This window comes from Mastomys coucha, unplaced genomic scaffold, assembly GCF_008632895.1.
Source record: "Mastomys coucha isolate ucsf_1 unplaced genomic scaffold, UCSF_Mcou_1 pScaffold13, whole genome shotgun sequence".
Taxonomy (NCBI): Eukaryota; Metazoa; Chordata; class Mammalia; order Rodentia; family Muridae; genus Mastomys; species Mastomys coucha.
The window spans coordinates 41944414-41954395 of record NW_022196895.1 but is presented as its reverse complement, the minus strand read 5'-3'; positions in this window follow the sequence as shown (position 1 = coordinate 41954395).

Genomic DNA, 9982 nt, shown 5'->3' with positions numbered 1-9982 from the left:
TTTCATATGTGGCGGAATTCATTTTTGGCTAAGAATGGTAGTTTTTTCTTTTTGGTGATTAAGGTAAATCTTGTTGGTTATGTGAACATGAGCTTTTAGTTTTAAGAGGAACTTTAAGACTGCAGAGCAGATTTGCGTTATCCAAATTCTCTCTCTCTCTCTCTCTCTTTCTCTCTCTCTCTCTCTCTTTCTCTCTCCACTTCCCTCATCTTCCTTCCTCTCCCCCATTCTTTTTCTTTTATTCTCCTTCTCCTCCCTCCTTTTCCCCCTCTCATCTTCCTTTTCTTATCTTCCCTTCTACCTGAAGTAGACATTATGAGGTCTCCAGCCATGCTGAGTGTGAACTAGTCAGTACAGGCTACACGGACTATGGGATGCCAATTGATGTCACATATCAAAAGGTGAATTTCTCCAGCATGGTATATAGATATGTGTCTCAGAGTTTCAATTGCTGTGATGAAACACCGTGACCAAACACAATGCTAGGAAAGGGTTTATTTTTGCCTACATTTCCATATCACAGTCTATCATCAAAGGAAGTTGGTTCAGGCACGCAAGGAAGGCAGGAGCCTGGAGGCAGGAACTGAAGTAGAGGCCACTGTGGAGTGATGCTTTACTGGCTTGTCCTTCATGACTTGCTCAGCATGCTTCCTTCCCTTTTGTGTTTCTTCTTTTAAATGTCTTCTTGGCTGAAATTTTTTTCATGTAATATTTTTTGGTCATACTCTTTCCCCTCCCAAACTCTTCCAGGATCCTCCCCATCTCTGCCCTTCTAACTTCATATTCTTTCTCTCTTAACAACAATAATAACAACTCAAACAAATTAAAAAAATACCCCAAAGACAAAAATTGACAAACCAAAGCAAAAACACACAAAATCCATGAAGTCTATATTTTATGAGGTCTTCAGCTATCCTCATTGTGACCAAGGGAGACAATTACACCTGATTGTGGGGCCTGCCCTGAAGCATGGCTAATATACTAAGTGTCACTTCATTGGAGAAAACTTATTTTTCTTCTTCCAGAACGTATCCATGGTAAATAGCTTCCTGGTTAGGGGTGGGACTTTGTGCCTAGGTGATCTTCTCCATTCTGACATTGTAACTGGCTTAAAACGGTGCAATCCTTTTCCATGCTTTCATGTTCTCTGAGTTTATATGTGCATCAGCCCTGTTGTGCCTGGAAGATAATGTTTTCTTGGAGTTACCTACTACCTCTGGTTCTTATAATCTTTTTGTCCCTTCTTTCACACAGATTCCTGAGCTTGAGGGGAGGGGATTGGTAAAGATACTTAGACATCCTGCTTTCTTATACAATGTAGTACTACACTGGTCTGAGTCTACCTACATCAATCATTAATCCAGAAAATATTCTATAGATATACCTACGAAGAATCTCAATTGAGGCATTTTCTCAATTGAGAGTCTCTCTTTCCAAATGAGTCTAGCTTGTGTCAAGTTGACATAAAACTAATGCAGTATACACCAAACAAGAGTAAAAAGTGGGAAGGGAGGGGTATTTAATAAAGTAAATCAATAAAGGAATTCCTGTAGCCATTTAAAGTATAAGGCCTGGAGGGCCTGCGTATGCTTTTGTGACTTTTTTGGCTGAAGCTGGGAGAGGGGGGATTGATTGAGAATCATGTAAGATATTTTAAAAAGAAAGAGTTGAGCTGCCTAATCAACTGCAAACATTTGTTTGCTAGAACCTAGTCATAATGTCCCAATAGTGTACAAGAGATGTTGACAAATGTGTTTGGTCTTCCATCATGGTTGGGGAAAAGAACTTGTAGATGAGATTTGGCTGACACGGTGAAATGATCTCTGTTCCATCTGTTCTTATAAAAATCTCAGTGTTATCTTAAAAGAGACAATCTAAAGGCCAATCCAGTCATTCTATTCATCTCAGAGTTCCAAGATCTCCAGAAGATTTACATTAGTTTAAATAGAGTCTTGGATCCATCAATTAAAGGGACAAGATACCAACTGCCTTTTGCTATTGCCTTAGTTTGGGTTTTACTACTGTGAAAAGATGCCATGACCAAGACAACTCTTATAAAGAACAACATTTAATTGGGGTAACTTATAGTTCAGAGTTGGAGTCCATTATTGTCAAGGCAGGAAGCATAGTAATGTCCAGGCAGGCATGGTGTTGGAGGAACTGAGAGTTCTACATTTTTATCTGAAGGAAGTTGGGACAGACTATCCTCAAGCAGCTAGGAAGAGGGTCTCAAAGCCCATCCCCATAGTGACACAGTTCCTCCAACAAGGCCACACCCCCTTCAACAAGGCCACACCTCCTCCAACAAGGCCACACTTCCTAACAGTGACACTCACTTCCCTGGGCCAAGCATACTCAAACCACCACAGCCATGTATACTGGTGGAGGCATTTTATACTCCTATTTGGAAAAGGGCAGTGTAGCAGGCCTACAGTGATGCTGGTCCATAGCAATACTTGAAACCACACTGAGCATTGTGAAGGCAAGTGTGAGATAATAAAGGCAGGATGATCATGTAAGTCGACTCTCCTGTTTTCAGCTCTGCTTCTCTGGTAAACCTTTTTGGGAAGGTGAGCAATGTCATTGGAGCTTTCCTTTGGGAAATTCATGTCCTCTGCACTGTGTAGCCTGCATTTGGGTCAAAAAAAAAAAGTTAAGGAAATTATTGCAGTGGGTTAACAGGTAGATGATCCATGTCCTAGTGTGCGAGGCAGTGGGAGGAGAAGGAAGTGATGAATATGAAGGAGGCTCAATGGATGCTAAACTCAGACAAGATCAGGCTCATTAAGTGTGTTATAGCCATAGTAGTGGAGGCCAAATTCCAAAAGCTTGTCATGTGGTTATAGGTAGGTGGATACTGAGAGGAAAGGTGCTCTGACTATCCCAGCCTTAATTCTAGGACTAAGGAGAGTGATGGGCATGGTGGGGTCAACAGAAGGCACTGGCTCTGAGGGGAACTGATTTAGTTTCTGTCATTGTTTTGTGTTGTACTCATAGAGAGCAGCTGAGCCTATACTCCAACTTTATTACTGAGCCGGAGTTTCCAAATTCTAAGTGCTTATAGGAGTTATTGTTTCCTCTTTGGGAAACTTTAAATAAACACATACTGGCATGAAAGTATTTATTGAATGTGAGTTACTAACAGTATGGTTGGTGTCATTAATGATACATTGTTATTGAAAGGGCTTGGCTCAATAAAAAAAAATACCAAAGGCCTTAAGTGTATGAGTCTTCATTGGCATCAGTCTTGAAGCCCATTAGTGGTAGGGAATTCTTTGTCTTGTGCTGAAAGCTAAGCTGTTACTGGGATATTCTAGTTGTCAAAAACTTCAACTTAGGTATTTTATTTTTTTTTATATTTTTTGTGTCAACTTTATGCATCTATACAGTACATTCTATTTATATACCACCCTTCCTCTATCATTTTTCCCTCCCTACAGGTCCCTTTTCTTCTTCTTCTTCCTCCTCCTCCTCCTTCTCCTTCTTCTTCTTCCTCTTCTTTTTCTTTTAAAAGATTAATGTATTTATTTTATTTTAGTACACTGTACCTGTTTTCAGACACATCAGAAGAGGGCATCATATTCCATTACAGATGGTTGTGAGCCACCATGTGGTAACTGGAATTTGACCTCGGGACCTCTAGTAGAGCAGTCAGTGCTCCTAACCGCTGAGCCATCTCTCCAGCCCCAGGTCCCTTTTCTATATTCATGGCTTTATGTTTTATTTTGTGATTTTTAACCAGGATTCCTTGTGTGGCTATGGGTTTGGAGTTATTTACTGGAGCTGGGTAGGCTCACCATTGGGTATGTAGATAACTAGAAAATAAGATCCAATGTTGGAGACATCACATACTTCTGTTGTGAGATATAAAGAAATTTAACTGCAACTGAGCTGGGAGCTTCCTTCCTGCTGGCCAGCTTTCAGAGCACTACAGGTACTATGCAGTGTTTTGGAAAAGACAAGGCATCAGAGGTTTTATTGAACTGTGAACCCTACAAAAGACAATGTCAACCTGCCAGATAAGGTGTGATATTGTCCATTATGGTAATAATATGTAAATATGGCAATAGCAGTACCAATGTGGGGCTACCTAATCTCAGATGAGATTTGAGGCCTTCTCCATAGGAGTAGATTAAATGTGTAACATTGTAAATCTAGAAAAAAAATCATGGTTGATAAGCCTTAGGGCCCAGGGGTGAAATTACTAGTGATATTTAGCTAAACTGACATGCTGCCAAAGGTCTTCTAAATATTTATGTTTATGCCCATACACAAAGACTGCTCTCATCTTCAATGAGAGACCTTTTTCTTTACAGTCAATAGTAGTGAATGCAGAGACTGATGGCTGCTCAAGGTGCTGAGGTTAAGTGATGGATGTTCAGCCCTAAACAGGACATTTATACTATCCCCTTCTGGGCGTAGAGAACATCAGTGAAGTGGGAGGTGAAAGAATCTGAGAGCCAGATGGTAGGGGAAAGGGCTGTGAAATGATGTCTTTAGGGCATGACACAGCCATGGAAATAATATCTCAGCTACTGAGGTTGTCCATACTGGGCCTGTCCAAGATTGGGCCTGTCCACAGCCAATCACGGATTGAGAGGGGGCTTATGGGCCCCTCCCCCTCCCCACTGAACTCTTGACTACTGGTGAATTCTAAGTTTTTATTAGCATACACTAACTATAGCTGATAATGGGTTTTATTACAACATTTTTATACTTATATGTAATGAGTTTTGATCACACTCACCCCCTTTACCTTTTCTTGTCTCTTGTCGACTCCTGGTAAATTCCTTTTTCTTTCCATTTAGATTCCTTCTACTTTCATGTCTTAATATAATTAAGGTGGTTTGATTAGGTAGTTCGATGAGGGTTGCTTACATTTATATGACCATGGACACCTTATTAGTGGATATATCATTGAAATGAATCCCCTTTTTCTATAGTAATCACTTACTGCTTCTAATTCCTTTGGGAGGAATACGGCATGTGGGGCCTCCACTTTCCCATCACCATGGCAGACTATTGCCAGAGCCCAGTCTTGTGTAGATAATTACAGGTCTTGGGAGCTCAAGAGTGCATCTAATAGTTATGTTGTGCTCAGAAGACAGCATTCCTCAATTGGTGCTCCCCCTGTCCAAGATCTTACCTTCTTTCTCTCTCTTCTTCCATGATGTTCACTGAGCCTTGGAGGGTGTGTTTTGATCACTTTGAAGGACCTATAAGCCTTCAGTAACAATGTCCACTGCTAAAGGAAGTTTCTCTGACCAAAGCCAAAGCAGCAATAATCAAGGTGCATAAACATAAATGTTTGGAAGGTGATCTGACAGGCACATCGTGTCTATTGAGCAAAGCCACAGGAGTGGCATCCCTGTCAGGACATAGGACTTTCCCAGCTTTGGAACAGTAGTTAATCCCAGCTTTATATTTAACCAAAAATTATTTTCACAAAACTTCTTGGAATTGAAGACTTTATGGGGGCAATTCATTATTTTTTAAGAGTCTTGTAGTTACAAGTGCAATAACTGTTTCTTCTTGCATCTTTTCTGTGAGATGAACAACGTTTATTCTACCAAACATCTTTATTTTCACATATTTTATTAATTTTAATTTGTGTTTTTCTTCTGACTGAGAAAGAGACTCTTTTAATGTATTTTAAAAAATTTGTCTTAGTATTAGCATACAAAGTAATAGGTTTCCTCGTGGGATTTTCACGCAACTTTTGCCTGTACTGATCCTTCCTCTCATTCCTCTCCCCATCCCCCCATGGAGGTCCACTAGTTCCCTTCCTTTACCACTTTGGTGTCACAGGTAGTCTACTACGCTCTGCCTGCTTCCTTAAAGCTTCTTTTCTTCTCTCATCAGCCAACTTTCTATTTTTATGAATTACACTCACTCCCCCAGCACATAAACACACACATACAAAAATGAAAAGCTAGGCTTTATGCATGAGGGGAAACACATAGTATTTGTCTTTGCACATCTAGGCTATTTCACTTAATAACATTTCCAGATCCATCCATTGTCCAGTAAATTTCATAATTTTATTTTTCTTAACAGCTAGATAAAATTCTGTCATGTGTCTGATGAGAGACATCTAGGCTTATTCCATTTCTTTGCTTTTGTGACTAGAGATGCAGTATGTACAGATACTGGGGGTTTCTCAAAAAAAAAAAAAAACATTTGAAAATGGGACTACCATGTACCACAGGACAGAACACTGAAGGGAATACACATAAAGGACTATATTCTGCCTCAGAGGCACTTGCACAGCCATTGCTTAATCCAACTTACTTTGCAAGAAAATTCACAGGCTCCTAGAGACTTTGAAGGGGTCTAAAGGGATCACCCTGACTCCAATCGAGGAGGTAACATGGTGGGTCATGTATGGGGACAGGAGACACATCTGTTTTCACATATCTCACTACTTAGGATTATCTAACGAGCGAACTTCCACAGATACTTGTAGTTACAAATGCTCCCTGAGAAGGGAGTTGTAGTTCAAGTAAGGGTTTAGCCACTCAGTAAAAAATCATGTTTCTATTGCCCACCTGTATGATTGCAGGCACTGCTGTAATATAGCAATCCCAGCTCCATCCCTTCTCATCCATTCCTTCTCCAGAGCCTGTATATGTTCAGGCAGCCACCCCATGTTCTCATGGCCAAGTGTTTGAGGAAGCCTTGGTGGTGGCTCCTGGTTTGTCTTTGGGAATAACTTGAGTCCCGTTCCTCTTTTCAGTGGGGTTGTTGCCCACAGGTAGCTAGTAGGATGTAAGGAGAGAATGCTATGGGAGAAATCCTCATTGTTAAACAAGAGACATCCGTAAAGGTGACAGTTCTCTGTGTGTACTTTGCTACCTCTGGAGCCTGGGCTGCTTGTAACCATCCAGTGGCTAGCTAGAGGACGAAGCCCGTGCGTGAAGAACAAAGACAGGTGCACCAAGGGGAAAGGAGTGTTGGTTTTCTAAACGGCTTGTTTGGGTAAGTCATGGATCATAGTTTTAGCTGGAGTTTTTAAGAACTACTCGCTGGAGTCATACTAATCGTAGTGGCTTTTGAAAAAATGGGACACCTGAAAGAGAACACTGTTAGAATAAGGCCACGTCTAATATTCCCTACACAGTACTTCTGGACATGAAATGTGAGTGAGAACTTCTGGAAAGAAGCTGTGTCTGTAGCTGATTGGCTGATGAGCACTCCAGGGACCTGAAGAGGTTGAAATATTGCAGGCCCAGAGCCCAACTAATTATTGTGGGCCGGCAAGATGGCTCAGGGGTGAAGGGGCTTGCTTTCAAGTTTGACAACCTGAGTTCAATCCCCAGGACCTACATGGTAGGAGAAAACCTAACCGCAAGTATTTTGGGCTTTCTTTAACCTTCAAAATAGCCATCTCCTGCTTACCTCTGTGTCAGACCTAACATCTAGTGACTAACATATAAAAAGCTCATGGAATGGATTAACTTAGCAAAACCTTAGGTTTTGCCAACCAGAAGGTTAAGCATTATCAGATAGCATCTGAGACTATTGCTGAAATTCTCTGTGTTCTTTGAACCACCACCTACTTAATGTTTCTACCAGTGCATTTGAAAAGTGCCTTGATTTATGGCTTTCTTTGTTCTGTCACTATAAAAACATCCGAAAACTACTCCCATGTTGAAAAATGGTGTTTGGGGTAATCCAAATCTGTGATCTGTAGCCAAGGTCACTTATATTTAGCTCTAGAATAAAGTACCTCTTATCTCACTTGAGGTAAAAGCTGTGCTTTTGCTGGACAGAGACCACCCTCTATGGCTGTTTTAGTTTGATTGTGATAACTGCACCCCACATTTGCCACTGGTCTTGTGGGTAACAAGGGCCTTCAAGTGTTTTATCTAACAAATTCCACTCTACGTAGAGTTCCCCATAGATCCTTTTGCTATTTGATCCAGAGACTGGGAAGTGGCTAAAAATAGGGATATTGCTAAGTGATCAGGAACTCTGGAAGAGGTCCATCTAACTCATGTCATAAGATACAGAGGAGAAATGATGCTGCCCATTACTTATGGCAAGTCCTCTAGCTGAACACATGTGGGACAGGTGCGCGTGGCTGCGGCCAGGGGTGGTTTGTGAGGACCACAGACCTTCTTCTCCACCCCCCTTTTTTTACCCCGATCAGTCATAAAGCACCTGCCTTCGATAGATATTGGCTGACCTACCATTCAAGGTACTCTGCTTGCCCATGTAATGCCACAGGAGCATGAATATTTTCATCCCTAAAAACACTGCCTGTCTGATCTCACTTCAGATGGGTGATTTTGTCAGCCTGGTGACTTTCCTCTGAAGTGAATGGATTCATCAGGGTTTGTGACTGTTCTCTGAACTGCTTCCTTGTTGCAAGGAGGTATCCCCATGCTCTGATCCAAGCTGCCAAATGTATTTGTTTGTGTGTGAAGTCAGTGAAGGGGAGTGGAGGGGCTCAAACCTTTGACACCTTGTCTTAAAAGAATGAGCCGTCAGCTGCCAAAGACAGGCATTTCAAACCCTGTCCTCCACCTCCCACTCCAACCTCCCCGCCCGCCCCCCCAGCCACCAACTCTCCTCTTTCAGCCCTGCAATTGGGATTTGATGATCTTGTAAAAATTCAAATGACCATTTATTTGGGAGCTTGCTATTACATAACCCCAGATGGCAATAAGTGTCCTGAAAGAACCATTCTGTAAAATTATTCAGCTAAAGCAGCAGAGAATCAAGAGCCTCAGGGCAAACGGCCAGTTGTTGTGAACCCTGCCAGTCATCTCTGTTGCTTCAGAGCCTCATCCATCTGTGAGAGACAAAGGGCCTCAGATGGGAGGAGTGCCTGCAGGCATACTGGACGGACTCTTGTGACAGGCTTGTCCTTGCTGTGACATCAGTGGGTACACAGTAGCAGTGGGTCATTGAGCAGAGGAAACAAGATGCTAGCGGGCTACAGATCCCTGTCCAGTGGCTTTCAAGAGTTGCATTTGACTCTGATCATGAGCCTCATGATTGCTATGTCAGATCCAAGAAGCCGAGGAGGACACACGTCTGCCTAACAGTAAAGGCCTTCTTTTTGTGTAGAATTAGGGTAGGTTTTTGTTTGTACAGAAGAGAAATGCTAATTTTTTTAAGTTACTGCAAAGGGTGAAGTGTATAGGAATATTTTACTTTTTTATCTTTGACACTGCGGAAACTGCTTTTCAGTGTGGCGTCTCCAAACAAACCCCTGGCTTTACATAGTTGCCTCTCTTCTTCTGAAAGAAGGAAAGCTCTGCCTGTGTTGTCTCATACCATCTTGTATTCCTGCTAAGCACCCACAGCATCAAGTTCACTACTTGCTTGTGAGGAGTAACAAGTTGGAACTACATGAAGGGATCCAAATGCGTCCATAATTGTAAAAGGCTGCATAGTTGCTTAGGACAGAAGCTGGGTAGAAAGAGGCTGTAGAAAAATCCAGAAGCTACTTCTAACATAAGCCTATGTCAAGTGTTGCTTCATTTGGAGGAAGAATATCAGTTTGATAATTTTTATAAAAGGTAATTTTTATACAATCTTACTTCTAGTGTTCAGGCCTTTTGAGAGCTTCCCTGGGAGGGCAAGCAGAAGGGAATATGGATGCTGGATGCTAAGCTATGTCCTGCTGTTTTGGATTCAACATGTAAGAAAGACTTCCATGTCTCAGTTGAACTGTTAGAGCAAAGTAATTCCACCCAGAGCCCCCCTAATCCACACCAGCTCCTGGGTGATGGGAAGGGTGGGGCAGCTGGGTGACAGAAAGGGTGGGGCAGTCACAGAGAACATTGGAAATGGGAAACAGAGATCACCAAGCTCATAGTTTATATCGCCATGCTAACTTGTTAAAGCACAGATTATCCATTCCTACCCTCACAGTTGGTCAGCCAAATGGATGGATCTGGAGTATATCATCCTGAGTGAGGTAACCCAATCACAAAAGCACAAACATGGTATGCACTCTCTGATAAGTGGT